At 53.0% G+C, this 23,003-nt stretch overlaps 1 pseudogene; it reads right to left on the reverse strand.

The window, feature by feature from the left end:
* Positions 1–5,052: 5,052 nt before the first annotated feature.
* On the reverse strand, positions 5,053–5,665 carry LOC149275833 (18S ribosomal RNA; annotated as a pseudogene; the record flags this gene model as incomplete).
* Positions 5,666–23,003: the final 17,338 nt, after the last annotated feature.

Here is a 23,003-nt window from a genome sequence, read left to right on the forward strand (position 1 = left end):
ATCACTGCCGAGGATCTCATCGAAGGAGGGAGTATCCCCCTCTCCAGGCTTTCATTAAAAACTTCGGTGAGACTAGGGGCCAGGAGACCGCAGAAGGCATGATAGAATTCGGCCGTAAGACCGTCAGGGCCCGGAGATTTTTTCCTTGTCTGCTCTAATATTGTCTCCGTGACCTCCTTGACAGTGATTGGGCTAACCAACTCATCCAGCTTTCCATGATCAATCTCAGGAAGGGAAAGACCCATCAAGAAGTCGTCCGCCTGATGTCGGCAGGGTCTCCTCTGTCCGAGGAGCTCCACATAGTAATCGCGGACAACCCTCTGTATCCCCCGAGGAGTTTCCTCCAGGACACCGAGGGTGTTCCGCAGACAGGTAATGATCTTAGTAGACTCCTTCCTTTTGCAACTAAGAAAAGGATCGGGTGAGTGGTAAGCCCCATGATCCCTTTCCTTGAGCAAGGAGGCATACCTGTCATACTGGAACGTCCTCATCATGGATTTGACCCTAGAGATGTCCCCGGGATCACCTCGTTGCGACACCAGACAGTCTAACTTGCACAGGAGCCCGAGGTAAGTCCTGTACCTTGAGGACTGGATGTTCTGAGAAAGAGAGCGAAATAAGGCACGGGTTCTCACCTTCACCATCTCCCACCACTCAGACTTCGTCGTGCAGAATTCCGCAACGGTGACCTGGTCATGAAAGAAGTTCTCGAAAGCCTGCTGGACCCAGCCTTCTGTCAGGATGTCAGAATTAAGTCGCCAAATCCCTTTACCTCTTAGCGGAGCCTGCGAGACATTTAACAGACAGGTAAGAATAAGGTGATCGGAGAACTCAACCGGTTTAAGCACAAGTGCCGCCACCGGAAAAGACTCCTTAACATAAATCCTATCTATCCTACTCTGGCAGTTACCTCGCTGATATGTGTAACCTGTGAGGTCTGGGTTGTGCTTAATATGCACATCTACCAAGCCTGCCTGCCTGACTATTCTAGTAAGGGCCAAAGCGTCGTATCCCGGTTTGTCTTTGCCACCTTTCCTGTCTTTGGTCCTAGTAACGGTATTAAAATCACCAGCAAAGACAATATGCCGGGACGTGTAGAGGAAAGGCTCTATCTCGTTAAACAGACGCTTCCTCTCCCACTTGGTCTGGGGGGCATAGATATTAATCAGACGGAGAGGCTGCCTGCCTACCGACACATCAAGAACTACGCACCTACCCTTCGTTATCTCAATCACCCTATTGAACGTTATGTCCACACCCTGGAACAGGATGGCAACTCCCCCGTAGCCCTCCGTGGCTAGTGAAAAAAAGGAGTGCCCCCATCTCCAGTCGCGTTTAGCTGCATGCAGGGCCCCCAGGGAGTCCAGGCGGGTTTCCTGGACAAAGATTATATGGTAGTTCTCCCTGTGCCAGTTATCATAGGCTATAAATCGGGCCCTGCACGTCTTAATACTAGCCACGTTATGAGTGGCTAAGGATAGTATGGGGAGAGTCGCCATCAAGGGTGATGAGAATGAGGAGACTTTCCCTTTTTCCGTACGTTCTCACCGTCCGAGTCTGAGGGGTACCTTTTCGCGGAGAGCCCCGCGGGCAAGGCGTCCTCCTCCGGAATCGGCACCTCTACCAACTCGCTATCCTCCACCTCTGCCAGGTGTCCTCGAGCTTCCGCGGCCCTTCCACCCTCCCCCGCCACTGTCGCCACTACCGCCGTCGCCTCTGCCGCCTCCTCGACTTCCATGCGGGTACCCCAGTCCATCAGGGCACTAAACCTGTTCTGGACTGGTATGTCCCCGCACGTCTTGCCGATAGCGGTTTCAGCGACGGCCGCCGCCGCTGATGATTTTGCGGCAGCGACAACGATGGATTTGGGTTTCGGGGCCCCGGAGCTCCCCCGTCCCGAAGGGACTTTCTCCCCCTCTAGTGTGGAGGGTGGATCCCCCCGGGAAGGGGTCTTAGCAGAGGCAGAGGATCTTACCGGACCTCTCCGAGCTGCCTCCTGAGTTGGGGTCTCCTTCCTCGGACCGACAGTCGTCCACCCCGACTCATCCCGCGTGGTTGCGGCTCGGGGTCCTGACGCCGATCGTGTGGTGATGCCTGTGGAAGGAGTACAGACAGAAATGGGGTGAGACATTCGTTGTTTTGGACGGACAGGCAACGGGTCAATGATGTTACTTACGGGGTCGGTGCCGGAGGAGGTACCTGGGGCGTCGGGTAGAGCCTTGTCCCGAGCGCCCCCCACAACTGGCCGCGGGTCTTCCTCTGCGAATTCGCCCTCTCCTTCCCAGATACTGTCCAAGTTGTGCTGGGCTTCAGGACACGCTCTGTAGGAATGACCCAACACCCCGCACAGGTTGCAACGGATAGTAGTGCACTCCTGCTTGGAGTGTCCTACAACACCGCATAGGGTGCACTTGGTGACATCACACCCTATGCTGAAATGCCGGGGCGAGCCACACTTGTGGCACACCCGGGGCTGACCAGGATAGAAGCACGATACCCGGTCAGTCCCGATGAAGAAGGAGTTGGGCATGTGCTGTAGGAGACCCCGTACCTCCTTCAGACGGATGTTGACCGTCCAGCCGCCGTTCCAGATCCCGTCCTCACAGAGAGTCTTGACCGGGGTGGTCAAGACCTCCCCGTATCTGCGGGCCCACACCAGTATGTCCGCGACGGGTATGGACTCATTCCGCACCAGGAAGTTCACCTTGCGGACCTCCTGGCGCGATATGGCCTGGACATTGAACCGGGCCCATAGGCTGTCGCCGGACTTTGGCACCCCCTCCCAAAGGGTCCAGAACCTCTCCAGACCCCTCGGGGACATGAAACTGATGTCATACTCAGGGGTGCCGCTAACGTGGATGATGGCGAAAAAGTCCGCGACCGCAAAGCCCAGGTCCTTCAGGGCCCCTACCACCCGCTTCCTATCGGGCACGGATCCCTCCGCTACGTGCAGCAGGCGGACCACGTTCCTTCTCCGCATGGGTTGCCCTGCTGGGAGTCCCGTAGCCCGCCTGCCTGGTGGTGGCACCTGAACCTTCGGGGGACCCGCCGCCCAGGCGTTAGCGGTTGCGGGTGTCGCACCTGGGGCCACCGTTGGAGTGGGCACTATGGGCACTGTGGACCCCCCCGTGGCCCCGCTACCATGCCCGCCCGTGGACCCATCGGCGGGTACCGCGGCCACCGCAGCGACCCCCTGTGTCACGGCGGGGGAAGGTGTCACCCCGGTGGGAGTCCCCCCTTCGGCCGGAGCAGGAGCCCTGACCGCAGCGGCCGCCCCCGCAGCCCGGGCCACCGCCGACCTCCCGGGGTTCTGCCCCCCAGGGTTCTTCCCCACCCTGACTATAGGGGCCATCGCGGGTGGTCCCGCGGTCCCCTGGCATACAGAATGTGTGGTGTGCGGTGCGACTTTAAGATTACCGGGGGGCGCGGCCTGTGCCGCGACGGGGGCGGAGCCAGCAACCGGCATCACGGCTGCGGGAGCCCCGGGGGTCACCGGCACCGCTGCCGGAGTGACCCCGGCGAGGACCGCAGCCGCACCCGGCACTGCCTCCATTGTAACCGCCGCGGTTTCGGCCGCGGCGCCCGGCAAAACTCCGGACAGATTATCATATGTCCGGGGTAGTTTGGACAGGGAGCGGTCGCCGGTGCCGCAGCCGGCCGCGGGGGTGACAAAACCCGCGCCCCGACGGGGGCCACGGAAGACGGACGGACACAGACAGGGGAACGTGAACGTACTACAGAGGGAACACACACTGGGGGTGGGGGGACAACAGGGGACATGACAACAACAGGGGACATACCGACAGGTACATCGGGGAAGGTACTCACACAAGGTCCCCGGGGCTCACCGGCCAAACGCAGACCGGCGGGGATAGTGTCCCTGGCCCTCCGACGGGAAGGGCCCGCTCTCGGATCCTCGGCAGCAGCGTCGGGGACCCGGGCCGGGAGGGATGGGAACTCCTCCTCGGACATGATGGGGGGGGTATCCCCGACGCTCTCCTCCCCGGACGATTGGATAGCGGGCCTGCTCCTGGTGGTCTTCTTTTTCCGCCTCCGTGGCGCAGCTTGGATCTTAATGTCCTCCTCCTCGTCCAATTCCTCCATTGAAAAAATCAGCGGCCTTCGTATAGCGGACCTCTCCTGGGTCCCGTCGTACTGTGGTGGTGGCGGTGGCGGTGGTGATGTAGGCGCCACCGGTTCCGGGTCCTCCGGGGTCGGTGGTACCCCCGACTCCTCCACCTCCTGCTCCCGCAGCTTCTCCTGCAGGAACCGCACGCGGTCACGGTTCTGGGCTGTGCGTCTCGCCAACTCCGCTTCTTTCTCCTTCAGGGAGACGATCCGCTCCCGTATGGGGCCGCGATGACGACTCCCCACCCTGTTGCTCTGCTGCCGGAGCTCTTTCAGCTGTCCGGCAACCTCCTCCTTCTCCTCCCCCAGGGAACGCAACTCTTGTTGGAGGTTAGCCAGGGCCTGCCTGAGGGGTTCCCCGTCTGACTCCGCAGGTACTGGGAGCCCCACCTTAGCCTTTTGGGCATAGGAAGGGCCCTGTTCCACCGCCTCCTCATCTTCAGGGTTCGTATTCACACTCGCCTCGGCGGTCTCCAAGGCCCTGGCCCCGGCGTCCCTGAGGGCGAGGGCCCGTAGATGGAGGGCCCCCAGCAACAGGAGGGAAGTCTGGTCGACCCTCAGATGGTGGGGCAGACCGACTCCCTTCTTGAGCATGGCTATTTTGGCGCTCAAGGCCGTGGTGTATGCCTCGAGCGCCTCCATGTTCCGACGCACAGCCCTGCATACGGTTCCTGCAGTCTCCCGGGATGGGAGTAGGATGCCGTCCTCCGTGTAGACCAGTTTCTCCGAGATTATGGCAATGCGGCCCCTCCACTCCTCAATGAGGGTGGAGGCCATGATGGGACCCCGGGGAGGCAGTTACCTTCCCCGGGGTAGCAAACGTCCAGCACCGAAAGTAATAAAAAAGAAACCAAGTTCCACCAGCAACACAAAAACACCTCCTCTCCCCTCGCCTCCCAACTCCACAGTGAGCAGCCGACGCCCAGCCCTGATTGGAGCTGGAATTACCGCGGCTGCTGGCACCAGACTTGCCCTCCAATAGATCCTCGTTAAAGGATTTAAAGTGTACTCATTCCAATTACAGGGCCTCGAAAGAGTCCTGTATTGTTATTTTTCGTCACTACCTCCCCGAGTCGGGAGTGGGTAATTTGCGCGCCTGCTGCCTTCCTTGGATGTGGTAGCCGTTTCTCAGGCTCCCTCTCCGGAATCGAACCCTGATTCCCCGTTACCCGTGGTCACCATGGTAGGCACAGAAAGTACCATCGAAAGTTGATAGGGCAGACATCCGAATGTATCGTCGCCGTCACGGGGACGTGCGATCGGCCCGAGGTTATCTAGAGTCACCAAAGCGGCCGGCGGGGGCGAGCCCGCCGGATTGGTTTTGGTCTGATAAATGCACGCATCCCTGGGGGTCAGCGCTCGTCGGCATGTATTAGCTCTAGAATTACCACAGTTATCCAAGTAACAGATGGAGCGATCAAAGGAACCATAACTGATTTAATGAGCCATTCGCAGTTTCACTGTACCGGCCGTGTGTACTTACACGTGCATGGCTTAATCTTTGAGACAAGCATATGCTACTGGCAGGATCAACCAGGTAGCTCCCGTCGTCACGCGGGGGCCGGGGCGGGAGGCGGCGGCCGCCGGGGGCGCAGCCCTCGGATCGGGTCTGCGTAAGGGGGGACGCGGCGAGGGGGCCGCGGGGACGGAAGGAGAGCGCGCGCTCCCCCTCCCTTCGTTCGGGGCCGGGAGAAAGGAAGGTGCGTGCTCCGCGGCGGGGGGAACCCGGGGTGGGACGTGGAGCGCCCGCGGGTAGCCCCAACCGGCCGCGGCTTCGGGCCGCTGGGAGTCCGGGGCCGAGCAAACTCAGTCGCCTGCGAGGGGGGTCCAGCGCCCGGGGCGGCTCTCCCCCGGCCCGGGGGAGAGACCTCGGGGCCGCGGGCCGGGCCGCGGTGGGCCCGGGGGTCCGCGCCGGGAGGTGCACGGGGAGGCGGGCCGCTCGCCTGCACCAGGGGGCCCGCCGGGGACCGCCTGAGCGAGGGTTGCCTTCCCCGGCCCGGCGCGGGGCACCAGATCGGTCGTTGTCCTGGTCGTGGCGGTCGACGCCGACCGCTCACCTATATATCCGTCGGAGGGTGCCTGAGGACCCTGGCGAACCGGGAAGGAGTTCCGCGACACCACCGGGAAAACCCGGCCAGGCAGGCCGACTTCGATGGAGCGAGGGTCGGATGCGGCCGGCAAATCCGTTCTCATAGACTTCCAGGGCTTTTCAAGCAACTTGGCCTGCCAGAAATGGGGACAGAGCGAAAACGCCGGCCGGCCGCGAGCAACTTGGGCGGCCGGGGCCGGGTAGGACCGACAGTGCGGCACACGGGCTGGGCGGCCCGAGGTCCGGGGTGCCCCGGGCGGAACCCTCGGCCGTCTACCCGGCGGCAGGTTCACGGGAGCTGGGGCCGGGCCGGGAGCCGCGGCCGGGACCGGGGCCGGGTAGGACCGCCGGTGCGGCACCCGGGCTGGGCGGCCCGAGGTCCGGGGAGCCCCTGGCGGGACCCTCGGAGGTCTACCCGGCGGCAGGTTCACGGGAGCCGGGGCCGGGCCGGGAGCCGCGGCCGGGACCGGGGCCGGGTAGGACCGCCGGTGCGGCACCCGGGCCGGGCCTCCTGAGGTCCGGGGAGCCCCTGGCGGGACCCTCGGAGGTCTGCCCCAAGGTGGGCTTCCCGGGACCCGGCCCGGGACTTGGGCGGGTAGGACCGCCGGTGCGGCACCCGGGCTGGGCACCCCGAGGTCCGGGGAGCCCCTGGCGGGACCCTCGGGGGTCTGCCCCAAGGTGGGCTTCACGGGACCCGGCCCGGGACTTGGGCGGGTAGGACCGCCTGTGCGGCACCCGGGCTGTGCCTCCCGAGGTCCGTGGAGCCCCTGGCGGGACCCTCGGAGGTCTGCCCCAAGGTGGGCTTCCCGGGACCCGGCCCGGGACTTGGGCGGGTAGGACCGCCGGTGCGGCACCCGGGCTGGGCCTCCCGAGGTCCGGGGAGCCCCTGGCGGGACCCTCGGAGGTCTGCCCCAAGGTGGTGTTCCCGGGAGACGGCCCGGGACTTGGGCGGGTTGGACCGCCGGTGCGGCACCCGGGCTGTGCTGCACGAGGTCCGTGGAGCCCCTGGCGGGACCCTCGGAGGTCTACCCCAAGGTGGTCTTCCCGGGACCCGGCCCGGGACTTGGCCGGGTTGGACCGCCGGTGCGGCACCCGGGCCGGGCGTCCCGAGGTCCGTGGAGCCCCGGGCGGGACCCTCGGAGGTCTACCGGACGGTGGGGTTCCCGGGGCCGGGGCCGGGACCTGGCCGGCACCCGGGCTGGGCTTCCCGAGGTCGTTGGGAGCCAGCTCTCTGGAACTCGCAGCAGCTTCCCTATATATCCGGCGGAGGGTGCCTGACGTCCCTGGCGAACCGGGACGGGGTTCCACGTCACCACCGGGAAAACCCGGCAAGGCATGCCGACTTCGATGGAGCGAGGGTCGGATGCGGCAGGCAAATCCGACCTCATAGACTTCCAGGGCTTTTCAAGCAACTCGGCCTGCCAGAATGGGGGACTTAGAGCGAAAACGCCGGCCGGCCGCGAGCAACTACCGGGGCGGGTAGGACCGCGGGTGCGGCACCCGGGCTGGGCTGCACGAGGTCCGGGGAGCCCCTGGCGGGACCCTCGGTGGTCTGCCCCATGGTGGTGTTCCCGGGACCCGGCCCGGGACTTGGGCGGGTTGGACCGCCGGTGCGGCACCCGGGCTGGGCCTCCCGAGGTCCGGGGAGCCCCTGGCGGGACCCTCGGAGGTCTGCCCCATGGTGGTCTTCCCGGGACCCGGCCCGGGACTTGGGCGGGTTGGACCGCCGGTGCGGCACCCGGGCTGGTCCTCCCGAAGTCCGGGGAGCCCCTGGCCTGACCCTCGGGGGTCTGCCCCATGGTGGTCTTCCTGGGACCCGGCCCGGGACTTGGGCGGGTTGGACCGCCGGTGCGGCACACGGGCTGGGCACCCCGAGGTCCGGGGAGCCCCTGGCTGGACCCTCGGGGGTCTGCCCCATGGTGGTCTTCCCGGGACCCGGCCCGGGACTTGGGCGGGTTGGACCGCCGGTGCGGCACCCGGGCTGGTCCTCCCGAGGTCCGGGGAGCCCCTGGCGGGACCCTCGGGGGTCTGCCCCATGGTGGTCTTCCCGGGACCCGGCCCGGGACTTGGATGGGTTGGACCGCCGGTGCTGCACCCGGGCTGGGCACCCCGAGGTCCGGGGAGCCCCTGGCGGGACCCTCGGGGGTCTGCCCCATGGTGGTCTTCCCGGGACCCGGCCCGGGACTTGGGCGGGTTGGACCGCCGGTGCTGCACCCGGGCTGGGCACCCCGAGGTCCGGGGAGCCCTTGGCGGGACCCTCGGGGGTCTGCCCCATGGTGGTCTTCCCGGGACCCGGCCCGGGACTTGGGCGGGTTGGACCGCCGGTGCTGCACCCGGGCTGGGCACCCCGAGGTCCGGGGAGCCCCTGGCGGGACCCTCGGGGGTCTGCCCCATGGTGGTCTTCCCGGGACCCGGCCCGGGACTTGGGCGGGTTGGACCGCCGGTGCGGCACCCGGGCTGGGCACCCCGAGGTCCGGGGAGCCCCTGGCGGGACCCTCGGGGGTCTGCCCCATGGTGGTCTTCCCGGGACCCGGCCCGGGACTTGGGCGGGTTGGACCGCCGGTGCGGCACCCGGGCTGGGCACCCCGAGGTCCGGGGAGCCCCTGGCGGGACCCTCGGGGGTCTGCCCCATGGTGGTCTTCCCGGGACCCGGCCCGAGACTTGGGCGGGTTGGACCGCCGGTGCGGCACCCGGGCTGGTCCTCCCGAGGTCCGTGGAGCCCCTGGCGGGACCCTCGGGGGTCTGCCCCATGGTGGTCTTCCCGGGACCCGGCCCGGGACTTGGGCGGGTTGGACCGCCGGTGCTGCACCCGGGCTGGGCACCCCGAGGTCCGGGGAGCCCCTGGCGGGACCCTCGGGGGTCTGCCCCATGGTGGTCTTCCCGGGACCCGGCCCGGGACTTGGGCGGGTTGGACCGCCGGTGCTGCACCCGGGCTGGGCACCCCGAGGTCCGGTGAGCCCCTGGCGGGACCCTCGGGGGTCTGCCCCATGGTGGTGTTCCCGGGACCCGGCCCGGGACTTGGGCGGGTTGGACCGCCGGTGCGGCACCCGGGCTGGTCCTCCCGAGGTCCGGGGAGCCCCTGGCGGGACCCTCGGGGGTCTGCCCCATGGTGGTGTTCCCGGGACCCGGCCCGGGACTTGGGCGGGTTGGACCGCCGGTGCGGCACCCGGGCTGGTCCTCCCGAGGTCCGGGGAGCCCCTGGCGGGACCCTCGGGGGTCTGCCCCATGGTGGTCTTCCCGGGACCCGGCCCGGGACTTGGGCAGGTTGGACCGCCGGTGCTGCACCCGGGCTGGGCACCCCGAGGTCCGGTGAGCCCCTGGCGGGACCCTCGGGGGTCTGCCCCATGGTGGTCTTCCCGGGACCCGGCCCGGGACTTGGGCGGGTTGGACCGCCGGTGCGGCACCCGGGCTGGTCCTCCCGAGGTCCGGGGAGCCCCTGGCGGGACCCTCGGGGGTCTGCCCCATGGTGGTCTTCCCGGGACCCGGCCCGGGACTTGGGCGGGTTGGACCGCCGGTGCGGCACCCGGGCTGGGCACCCCGAGGTCCGGGGAGCCCCTGGCGGGACCCTCGGGGGTCTGCCCCAAGGTGGTGTTCCCGGGAGACGGCCCGGGACTTGGGCGGGTTGGACCGCCGGTGCGGCACCCGGGCCGGGCGTCCCGAGTTCCGTGGAGCCCCGGGCGGGACCTTCCGAGGTCTACCGGCCGGGGCCGGGACCTGGCCGGCACCCGGGCTGGGCTTCGCGAGGTCGTTGGGAGCCGGCTCTCTGGAACAAGCAGCAGCTTCCCTATATATCCGGCGGAGGGTGCCTGACGTCCCTGGCGAACCGGGACGGAGTTCCACGTCACCACCGGGAAAACCCGGCCAGGCAGGCCGACTTCGATGGAGCGAGGGTCGGATGCGGCCAGCAAATCCGACCTCATTGACTTCCAGGGTTTCTCAAGCAACTTGACCTGCCATAAACGGGGACTTAGAGCAAAACTGCCGGCCGGCCGCGATCAACTTATGCGGCCGGGAACGGGCACTTTGGGCACATCGACATCTACAGGACACCTAAATGGATAAATCTGGATGGAATTTTCTGTCTTTTTACCTAATTTTGTGAGGATTCAGAGGGAAAATGAAAAAAACACAGATTTTTTTTTCTAATTCTTGCTACTTTTTACTAAATTTCTAATTCTAAATTTTCAGCTAATCATCCAACTATGGTATCAAAAGAAAGCTCTATCTCTCCTTGAAAAAACAATATATAGTTTATATGGGTACACTATTCACAGTAAAAGAGAATCATCGCTGAACCGACATAGCGCAAAAATGGCAAAATTTCTCCGGGATTGAAGGGGTTAAATTATGTAAAGACAAATACCAACAGATGTTATGATATATAATGATATACTTTATTAATACCTCTAGCGGTACAAACAATATATCGAAAAAGGTTACCATAACAAAGTTACAGACAGTCAATAACATTGTAATAACATATGTACTTAACTTCAGAGAGTATCAGCATATCAAATGACTCCTTTGGTGTTCAGTTTCCAAAATGGCTCTAGATACCAGGATCATATAGAAGACTTTAAAGGATTCTTTCAGTAGTTGTTTTCTAATTCTTAGTTACAATACTAGGCACTTAACTAGTCCTATCTTCTTGGCACTTAACTAGTCCTATCTTCTTGGCACTTAACTAGTCCTAGCTTCTTGGCACTTAACTAGCCCAAGATGGAAGAGCAGCTTTCTATTTCATACTTTTTCTCTGGCAAACTTTCACAGCTCCCTTAGCTTCTGCCATGCTGCTTCCTTCCTGTCCTCCCAGTCTCCTCTGCCCCTCCCCCTTCTTCCTGGAGTTCCTGATATCCCATTGTTCCTGGCATAGCCCACATGGCTTTTCATGTAGGTAGCCATTATCTATGGTCTTAGATAAACAATGGATGTACACATCACTCACTCTCTAGTGCTACCTGGTGGTAGAGGTAAGGCACTTCTTAAACAATAGAACTAATTGGTATTGTAATGTATGCCACAGTTAGGGGAGTGGTTTATCCAAAGGGAGATACAGATATTGCGTCTGTGACGTGAATCACTAATAATGGACGATGCAATCCATGTCCACAACACACGTAGACAACCTCCGCTGCTGGCACTTTTGCCAGGGCTTTTATGGTGAAGCACAGGAAGGTTATGTCACGCCGGTGCTCCACCATAGAAGCCCGGACGGAAGTGCCGGCCACGGAGGTTGACTAAGCGCATCGCACAGACAACCTCCACTCACGGCACTTCTCCATCATAGAAGCCCCGGCGGAAGGTTGTCTAAGCGCATCACACAGACATCCACCTGCTGGCCCCCCAAGTGAGTCTGGGGGTGGCATTTCAAGGGAGCAGAGTGGCATTTCAGGGAGGCAGAGGTACATTATGAATTAGGGGAGACCTTAAAATGGCTTTCCAAATTTCTGTTTGTATATAACATGTGCTGACTGCATAATAGATACCAAAAATTTTACAATACATGTATTCCTGTGTATTAGGTAAAATACTGTTTTACCATTCCACCAATGTGTATTTTTTCTTTAAAAATAAATGTTTCTTTAAAATAGCCTTAAACTTATAGGGTGCGGCCTATAATAGGGTGCGGCCTATATTCGAGACCATACGGTATTATCTATGGAACAATCTATTGTATTTGGGAAGGTGAAAATGCCTAGTATTTGAATGGGGAAACATACAGTATGTAGTCACATAGGGATTGGGAAACTCACAGAAAAGGGGAGTAGTTATTGTTTTAAGGGGCACAATAATACATTATAACACCAACATATTAACGAAAAATAGCAATATTACAATAACATACACATATCCACATACATTAAAAGGACCCTTGTTCCTGTCTGGTTGCTTATCACAGTGATCTAGTGCAGCACTTTGTTATGTAGAATCCAGGGAACCCTTAGTACTGCAAGTTTTAACTGCTATGTATGAATTTAACTGAATATTTGACCCTGGCTAGTTTCCATGAGGTTGCATAATAGAAGCTGCATTGATTTTTATTGCATTATTTTTTTCTGATATTGGTCTTAAGGAAGCCAGTGGGAAAATCAGCAATATTGGAATTACTGAATTTAACAAAATACATCTCATGACAACTATCCTGTTGATTGTCTCCGTAGATCCTTGTTCTAACTCTGATACTTAGCATGCCTTGTATTTATCAGTCCAGCTAGCTATACATTAAGCCTGCTCAAACATGTTTTGTTCACTTGTAAATATTTCACAAAAAAAGTGGGAAGCATTTCTCTGGACCTTTGTACTTACCTTGAGTGCTAGTGTCGTAGAGGTGTTGTACTTTCTGTCAACCTATACCAACATGTTCTGTGTATTCATTTTTTTTCCACCAACCATTCCCAAGCCGGTTAGGCTGTTCACACTGGAGTAGAGAAAAATTTGAGATTATTTTAGCCTCGGTGAAGGCATAATCTAAATTTTATTAAAGACAGGAGGCAAATAATTTGCATAAACCTTCTTTACTGTACCAATAACAGCAGCAAAGAAAACTCAAAACAACAAAGAAATATAGCCAATGAATGACCAACATAACATATATAATGTCCCAACTGTCACTCCTCTTCCTCTTCTTTGATGCAAAAACCACAGTCAAATGGAACGTGAAAATCCAACGAATCAGCCGCAGCCGAACACGAACAGCCAAACAGCCGCCGGAAACTCTAGGCACCAGCCGGATGATGGCATGAAGCTATAACAGTAACTGAAGATAAGGAAATGTCAAAATAATCAGTTGTCAACAATGCAGAAATAACCAGTTGTAAACAATACAGTAGGAGCGCACAAATAATGGAACAATGTAATATAGGCAGAAAAACACCAAAATGAGTAAAAGAAAAGACCAAAACCTGACACAGCAGAAATAAATAGACTGAAGAAAGGTTACCCCAGAAAAGATATCAGGGAAAGGGAGGGGGGGAAATTATTCGCCCGCAATCTTTAAGGGGAAAGAGAGATTTGAAAGTAAAGGACTTACATTTAGAAGCTCTTCCCCGGGAGGAACTGGTGAAACCTCTCCTGAAGGCGCCTCTGGATGATGGAAAAGGAGCCCGTATTTGGTAGGCGGGTTGACGAGTCTGGTAGAAAGCTCGGGAGCCTCTGGTGGCGGAACGTCTGGCGGCCCGGCTCCTCGGTCGTCCAGCCCTGCCATAAAAACGTTGGCCCGATGAAAATGCCTTCCTGATGGAGGTCTGAGCCTTATTGAAGGATGTAAAAATATTGACATGTTTGTTAAGCTCTTTGATGAACGCATCACCAAAGAGGAGGCCCTCGGCAGAAGGACCCATTTCCTTGCTCCGGAGGTCCATGAGGTGTGGATCCAGTCGAAGGAGGGCCGCACGGCGACGTTCCGTGTACAAAGCCACGTTAGCGTTGCCCACTAAGATAACACACTGTTGTATCCATTCTCTGGCTAATGGTGCATCCATTGGGGTACCTGACATAACTGCTTTGTCAGCCATGAGAAATAGTTGTGTCAGAGGGCCTGCAATGTCCAACAATTTGTCTTGGGCCCCTTTTAATCCACGTTCTGCCCCTTTCTTAGGGTCCCGACCCGTTTTGGCCATATAAGTTGCCATGGTGGGATCGAATTCAGGTGTCTTTAACACCTTGTGTGGAATAGTCGGTCTTGGGCATTCCGCCCGAAGCTTATTTCGTACCTCCCTCTCCACAGGCTTCCGAATCCACTTCACAAGGAAATTGGATATGTGCTCCGGGGGCGTCCATTCTGCGGAGCGAGGATGTCGGATTAGTTCTGGGTCAAACCAGGGTTCGCCTGCAGCATCCAAGATGGCGGAGTCTCCTGTGACCGTAGGATTGCCTGTATTGGATGAGAGAGCCGTCTCGCCGAACATGCGAGAGTTAGGGAGGTCAGGGGCATCATATTCAGATTCAGAGTCGTGTGAGTCTCTTTGACACTCGTCTACTAGGGCATAGGAGCCAGCAGCCTCGTCTTCCTCAGATGAGGAACTATGATTAACCCCACTGAGCTCTGGGGTGGAGCCAACTGGGACGCATATAGTGCCAAACACGACTCCTTTACGAGGGCGCTTGTGAGCACAGCCTTCAGGATCAGGGTCTGATAGGATAACTTTGTCTCTGCGGCGTACCCCGGAGGAAGAAGCCTGAGGAATATCCGGAGTCTGAGGTATGGAGGTTAAAGCCTGCTGGAGGGCTGTATCAAATGAGGCTTTGGCTGCAGAGAGCCAGGAAGCGAAATCTGCGGCCGAAGGTGTGCCGGTATCGTCTGCCATGATATTTAGTAGTATGTCTGTTTCACAACTGTAAGAGAAGAGAGTTATGGTTGATGGCACCAGAATTGAGGCAATAAATCATAAATGTGCAGAGCACAACGACAAAACCACAAGGTGGCGGTAGAGGCTGAGGTCAGTGAAGGCTATACTGACTGGCCCAAAATATATCATTTGATAAATCACCCAGATGGGGACAAGGGCCAAGAATATATGTGTATATATATATAAATATAAGTATACTGAAGTACTTTAGTATGGATCACCCCGCTCATTGACAGTATGAAGCGGGGGACGAGCCTTAGCAATTGTAGTGTACTTTGTATGGATCACCCTGCTGATTGACAGTGTGAAGCAGGGGACAAGCCTTCACCAATTGTAAAATAAAATAGTTTGAATATAAAGGAAGTTTTTTTTTTTTTTTTAAGTATCTAGCTCCATTGGGTATTGAACCAGCAACTTCATCTCTGAGAGACACAGTACTGAACCACTAGACCAGCAGGTGGCATGGTCTGAAGCAAATCAGAGTAGATAAATGGTGTTTTTAATAAGATGAGAATAAGAGAGTAAATAATTAAACAATAAACCAAGAGAACTAACTAATGAAGAAAAGTCCAGAGACCAAACATATGAATACAATTATGTTTATTTATAAGAAGACTGGCAGCCTGGAACAGCAGCAGCAAGGAAAGGGTTAACTGGTGGAGCACAAGGGAGAACTCCATGAAGAGAAAGCGCGCGAAAATAAATAATAAAAGACGCAATGGAAATAAATAATTAAAGACGCGATAGTGAGAAATAAATAATTATATACAGATTACAAGAGGAGGGAAGAAGCAGAAGAAGACACGGGACCATCAGATGAGGTAAGAACTGAGAGGGAGAGGGAGAGGGAGAGGAGGGGAGAGGAGAGGAGAGGAGGAGAGGAGGGGAGGAGAGGAGGGGAGGGGAGGGGAGGAGGGGAGGGGAGGGGAGGGGAGGGGAGGAGGGGAGGGGAGGAGAGGAGGGGAGGGGAGGGGAGGGGAGAGATAAGGCCAAAAAAAAAAAAGAAAGGGAAAAACTAATGGATAAAACTGGGGAGGAAGAAGGGAGGAAAGGCCACACGCTAAATGGCGCGATTACGGCCTAAATATGGAGTAAAATAGCAGGCAAGGTAAGCAGCCAAAACCCAGTTGTACTAAGGGAGACCAGATATATAGGAAAAATATTTAAGAAGAAATAGAGAAAATGGACAAATTAAAGTAATAAATTGTGAATATATATATATAACAAATAATAATGAATAGAATAGAGACCAAATAGATAGGAAAAATATATAAGAAAGAAATAAAATAAAGAAAATGGACAAATTAACGTAATAAATTGTGAATATATATATATATATAACGAAATAATAATTGGATAATAATGTAATGTGAAAATTTGACCTGACCTTGCTGGTGGCAGCAGCAAAGAAGAGGAGTGACAGTTGGGACATTATATATGTTATGTTGGTCATTCATTGGCTATATTTCTTTGTTGTTTTGAGCTTTCTTTACTGCTGTTGGTGGTACAGTAAAGAAGGTTTATGCAAATTATGAAGCCTCCTGTCTTGTGGTAAAATTACTGAAACTGCAGACCATACAAATGAGAAATCTTAAAAGGAGTATAACATATGGTTATACTAGCTTATTTTTGTTTTCCAATGTTCCAGCAAATATATATATATATGTGCACTAACAAATATTTGATATTCTATAATGCATTTCAGGTAATTTTTTTTTACTGCATGTTATTGATTTAGTGCATCTGTAAGGATCCATAGGCTTCCCATTATTGTTCATAAGTTTAACCCCATTGTGATGGATATAGAAGTAATGTTATTTATGCTCCTAAGGCTAGGTTTCCACTTGGGTGTTTTTTGCAAAAACGCCAATGATAACGCCAATTCAGCCACACGGCATTTTATTAGTGAAAAAACGCTGCGGCCAGATGTTAGCTGTTCTTCAATCGCACAATGCCATATCCACTTGGCGTTTTTCCGTTTGACATTTTTTCCGTCCTCTTTGGCGTTTTACTGCTTTTTTGGGCTCTGTGGCAGTTTTTCAAAATCCCAGCATGTTGACACTCTGGCGTTTTTTGCAAGGAAATCTTGGCGTTTTTCTCCAATAGAAGTCTATGGGAGAGAAAAACGCCATGTGGGTTTTGCCTTGGCGTTTTTTATGGCGGTTTTTTCCCACAGTTACAAAAAAGGGGCAGGACCCAGGAAGAGGAAGAGCTGCCATTGTCCCAGTACTGTGGTAAAACTTTTATCTGCTTGTACACTGTGTGCTGTCTCTGTGTAATTTATTAGCAGCATGGCACCCAGAATTGTCTTTGATGTGTCCAAGCTAATTCAACTAGTGAGTATCCCTTGCAATTTGCACCATCATTTGGGGCCAATCTTCCTAGAGGAGCAGACATTCGGAATAAAGCATGCCTTACAAACCACAGAAAAGGGAAAAAAGGGTCCGCGTGTTTAAGTAGAACTCTACCAAGGAAATGACATCAGGAGGGGGCAGATACTTGCCATTTATCCTAATCCCTTTTATCTGGGTGAAAATTCTAACTTGTAAAGGTTGGCAAAACTGCCTAAGGTCAAAAAAGCAATTTCCACAGAAAGGCTAAAACACCAGAAAAATAACGCAGGAAAAATACCCAAGTGGAAACCTAGCCTAATTGTGTCAGTGTGCTGTACACTGATGACCTGAATATGCTCTGAGTTTCGAAATTACTAAAAATTGTAAATCAATTTAAGATTTACAATATGAAAGAGAATGTTCTGGGTTACACTGGGGCCTATGAAGGATGACATTGATGGTACTAAGCTGTGAGGATAACACTTATGAGAGAACAGCAGGCATGTTCCAGGATGTTGTGGAGGGAAATAATTATGTATGTCTCAATAAAATGTGTAGAAGTATATAAGTGTGTTATGTTCAAAATGTGCTAAAGTTACTACATGTGTTTATAGTGTACTAATATGCTTATCTTATCCTAATTAAATGCTAGTGTATGTTTCAAAAACTAAATAGAAAATATACCGTATTGGCTCGAATATAGGCCGCACTTTTTTCCCCCACTTTAAGTCTAGACCCCGGCCTATATTCGGTGCAGGGGACCTGTATCCTGTTCTCCGATACGCTCAGACAGCCTCCCCTGCCAGCACTTTCCACGGGGGGGGTGCCGGCACGGGAGGTTGTCTAAGCACATCGTGCGGACGGTCACTGGCTGCGGAGGTTGTTTACCCGCATCGCCGCAGCCGGTGACCGTCCGCACGATGCGTTTTACCTCTGCCCCCAAGACTTACCAGAGCAGACTCCCGGGTGTCTTGCGGGGCCGGCGGGGGACACCTACCCAATACGCGCATACAACTTCCGGTGCCGGCACATCCGCTGAGTTGTATACGCATATTGCGTAGATGTCCCCCGCCGGCCCCGCAAGACACCCGGGAGTCTGCTCTGGTAAATCGGGGGGGGGGCCCAGTGTGGCAGCATATCTCGGGGGGGGGAGGAGGAGGACAGTGGCAGCATATCGGGGGGGAGGAGGAGAAAAGTGGCAGCATATCTCGGGGGGGAGGACAGTGGCAGCATATCTTGGGGGGGGAGAGTGGCAGCATAAAAAAGCACCAAACTTTTAGGGTGCGGCCTATATACGGGGGCGGCCTATATCCGAGCCAATACGGTATATTTTCAACAGATACCACAGCATAAAGCAGATAATACAGTACAAGGCATCTGGGATAAAGGACCACTGCATCAGCGTTCTGTCTTTGGACACTGATGATGACCTGGTACACATGGGCGTAGGAACCCCTAAAAATCTGGGGGGATAGCATTTTTCCTCATCAGATACTCCCTTCTTTTTCCCCATCAGATACCTCTTTCTTCACTATCCCCTACCCCACTTTCTCCCCATCTCTTTTTTTGCAAACAAGTACAATATATAACTTGAAACACTGGTAAAAATAATGTACGTTTAATATAGGGAAAAAAAAATTTTTAAATATTAAAAAATGTGGACCCTAGGCAAGCATTTTCTTGGGCCCCACTCAACGCAATCACTCACTTCGCTCCCACACCAAAAAATATTTGCCACACTGCAGGTTAGGGGAAGACTGTGAGAGTCAGTGCAGTCTTCCCTCCTTATGATCATGACTTTGAGATGTCCTGTCCCCATAATAATCCCCAGAGTCCTTTTGTCCCCTCATTCACTAAGCCTCACCTCTCTTTCTCTTTACAACACATGTAAACAACACCTGCATCTATAGAGCAACTGAATAAGACATACAAACCCTGTATTTGCAGGTATGAATAATGTATGGAAACATAGCATAGCAGATATAGATCAACAGAATAACACAAAAACACAGCTTTGCAGGTATAAATCAACTGGAAATCACATGTAACCTCCATGATACACATATCCATAAATGCACTCAAGCAATTCATCCACACATTAATTAATTAATTCTCTCATTTATTCACACAATTCAACCATACATTAATTAATTCATTCTCTCACTCATTCACACAATTCATCCAGACACTACTTTATTCATTCTCTTACTCATTCACACAGTTCATCCACATATTAATTTATCCTCCTCTCACTCCTTCTCACTATCTACCCCATCTCACTATCTACCCCCCCTATGTAGTTCACTTACCTTGCTGAAGGCCTGTGGTGGGAATGCAAGGCCTCCGTCTCGCTGCTTTGCTGAGCGTCATACAGTGTCATATTCTGGAGCTCAGCGTGAAGCGCCGGCACTGTTACAAGCCTCAGTAGAAGTTAAGGTTAATGACTGTTACAGGTCTTAGTAGAAGTTGAGGTTAAGGATTTAACTACGCAGTACTTGTAGTTTCTGTTACATAAGATTTTTTTATGTTTTAAGATTAGAATGTTTTTGCTATTCTGTAAAATTGATCAACAGCTTGGCTTTGGTGATTTTCCTCTCCTGATTCTCTCCTGAGTTTTTTATGACCGTTAGTACTCTTTTTGAGGTAGCGATATGCAGGTCTAGTTACAAAATCTTATATATATGCAGACCTTTGTTTATACTCTGGGGCAGAACGAGAGACTGAAGCTAGACTTCATATTGAGACTGACTGGTATGTTTATTTTTATTTTTTATGCATATAAGCTTTAACAGGCATTCTATGTTATACTCTAAGTATAATTTTGGATTCCTGTAATTTTTATTATTTTTAAATAAATAATTACTATTTTGAATTCTCAGTCCTTTCTTATAATTGTGCTCACGATTTCATCTATTGAATGTGAGACCTATCCACATGTATAACATTGAAATTTGTTAACTTATCACTTAGGGTGGAGAATAACCTCTTTTTAAGACATTACATGGGAGGAAAGGTGTGAACCTATCACAGCACCAAGACAAAGGCTCTCACCACCACGGTCAGGGCAGCGCTGAGACGGGAGGCGGGTGGCGGCAGGCAGCGGAGGAGACAGAGAGGCACCCTACAGTTGCTTAAATCACTTTCATGCTTAAAACATTTTTACTTAGTAAATTAATATAATCATATTGTGATATTCCTATCCTGATTCAGCAACAATAAAGGGTTAATGAAGTTCAATATTAACTGGCAGCTAGGAGTGGAAGAATAGGACATTTTTGTAAATGCTTATTGCAGATCCAAAATGTAAAACTTACATTTTCTTATCATTAAAAATAAAATAATATACCACACAATCATTAAGTAATTAATTGCATGTACTCCAGGTAAATTACCTAATAAAATAAGGAGTTGGATAACCCAATGAAAATGACTTCTCTGGGTTATTCAGCTTAGTTTTTATTTTATTAGGTCATTTCCCTGCAGTATATACCATTATATGCTTGTGTGGTATATGATTTTATTTTTCAATGTACCTGCAATAAGCATTTACAAAAATGTCCTATTCTTCCACATGACTTGAATATGCTCTGAGTTCTGAATCAGTGAACTGGTACCTCAGAGCTGCTTTGAACGGTTCTTTGAATAGGTGAACTGATGAATCAGAGCTACTCTGAGTCTGAAGAAGTCAGTGAATCAATGACTCATAGTTTCTCTAAACCAGGGGTTCTCAAACTGCGGCCCTCCAGCTGCTGCAGGACTACATCTCCCATACTCCTCAGCCAGCCCCTTAGCTGAAGGAGCATTATGGGAGATGTAGTCCTGCAGCAGCTGGAGGGCCGCAGTTTGAGAACCCCTGCTCTAAACAATTCAGTGAGTCACTGAACCGATGAGCTGTAACCTGATCCCTGAGCCTGTGTGCTGATGACTCACTCTAAGATCATATTACAACTGCAATTCATGATTCACAGACTGAACTCTTACAAATGAATTGTTCAGTCAACTGAACTGATTTCATCCGCATAATTGAAAAGAATCGGTTCTGGACATCACTACTGGGGTGATTGGGGCACAGATGCTAATTTCCCCAGAGGTATGCACATATGTTTTGTATTTATGGTTTGACTTGAACTAAATTAATTGTAATCATAAATCATGAACTATGTAAACATGCCAGTAGAGGGCGCCAACTCTCCGGATCCCTTTATTACCCATTACTCCTCATTAAACCATCTCACCATCTCTCCACCTTCACAGGGACCCCAGTACCTCAACACTAAACCTTTATATGTGAAACCTGCCTGTGTTTCCTCTGCTACTTCTGTCCCTCACATATTCTTCCCTATTCCTATCACTGTCAACTAGTAAACTCAACCAACATGCGCAACCTAAACAATCTTATCCCTATCATCTCCAACTATAAACTCCCTCCTGTCTTTAATTGTGCCCTATGGAATGCCTGCTCAGTATGCAACAAACTCGCTTGTATACATGACCTTTTTCTCTCCCATGTTTTCAACCTCCTAGCACTTACTGAAACCTGGATCCCCTCCCATGATTCTACTGCATCTGCTGCACTCTCCTTCGGAGGATTACACTTCAGCCACACTCCTAGTTCTGATGGCAAAAGGGTGGTGGTGTAGGCATCCTTCTCTCACCTCACTGAACCTTCCATCATATACCAAGCCCTCCCTCCTTCTCATTCTGTTCCTTTGTGGTTCACACAATCTGTCTTCTCTCTCCACTCTCTCTTCAAATTGCAGTAATATATCACCCTCCAGGTCCTACCTCAATGTTCTTTGACCACTATTCTGCCTGGCTCCCTTTCTTCCTCTCCCCTAATATCCCCTGTCTTATTATGGATGACTTTAACATTCCTTTAGATATATCTAACAACTCTGCTAGCTCCAAACTCCTCTCCATGGCATCCTCTTCTGGTCTTTCTCAATGGACACACACTGAGGGACACTCACTTGATCTGGTTTTCTCCAGATCATGCTCCCTTTCAGATTTCTCCATCTCTCCCTTCCCTCTGTCTGACCATGACCTTCTAACTTTTTCTCCAGTGCTAACCCCTAACAAAACAAACTTATTTATATTTGTAGGCCATTACCAGATAATACCATTACCCAACTGTCAGTCTCACTAGAATATCTCTTACCTTCCATTTTAACCCTTTCCTGCCCAGACGCAGCAACCTCTTTTTATACACTTGCCTCATCCCTCGACAGCATAGCTCCAATTACTAAATGTTACCCCCGACAATTGAAACACCAACCGTGGCATACCAAAACCACACGGTTTCTTCAGAAGTGCTGCCACTCGGCTGAACAGTACTTCAGAAAATCCAAATCCAGCGAAGATTTTATTCACTATAAAATCATGCTTCGCACCTACAACTATGCCCTCTCTCTCGCCAAACAGCTCTACTTCTCCACTCTCATATCCTCCCTTTCTTCCAACCCGCGACATCTTTTTTCTACCTTCAACTCATACCCACACCACAAACCTCTCTCACTGCCCAAGAGCTTGCACTTTAAAGACAAGATCGAGACTATTAGACAAGACCTATCTTCTTTACAACCCCCTCCTACACCACCCACCACCACTCTCTCCACTCATCCCATACTAACTGCCTTTTCCACTACAACCGAAGAAGAGATAGCCACTCTCCTTTCTTCCTCTCACCCAACAACCTGTCCCCTTTACCCCATCCCATCACACCTCAAAAAGTCTCTATGTCCATCCCTTGGTCCATCACTTACCCACCTATTTAATCTTTTTCTATCATCTGGAACTGTACCAACAGCCTTCAAGCATGCGCTAATCACACCCATTCTAAAAAATTCTTCCTCAGATCCCATCTGTCTGACTAACTACCGCCCTATCTCTTTGCTACCCCTTACCTCTAAGCTGCTTGAATGGATTGTGTACAATCGCCTTACTAACGTCCTCTCCTCTAATTCCATCCTTGACCCACTACAGTCTGTTTTCAAACACGTTCACTCTACTGAAACTGCTCTAACAGAAGTCTCCAATGACAAAAGGTCACTTCTCCATTCTTTTTTTTTGTTTGTTTTAAATCATATTTATTTTCCATAAAACATA

Source organism: Sceloporus occidentalis, unplaced genomic scaffold (assembly GCF_023333645.1).
Source record: "Sceloporus occidentalis isolate IW3139 unplaced genomic scaffold, rSceOcc1.0.p SCAF_263, whole genome shotgun sequence".
Taxonomy (NCBI): Eukaryota; Metazoa; Chordata; class Lepidosauria; order Squamata; family Phrynosomatidae; genus Sceloporus; species Sceloporus occidentalis.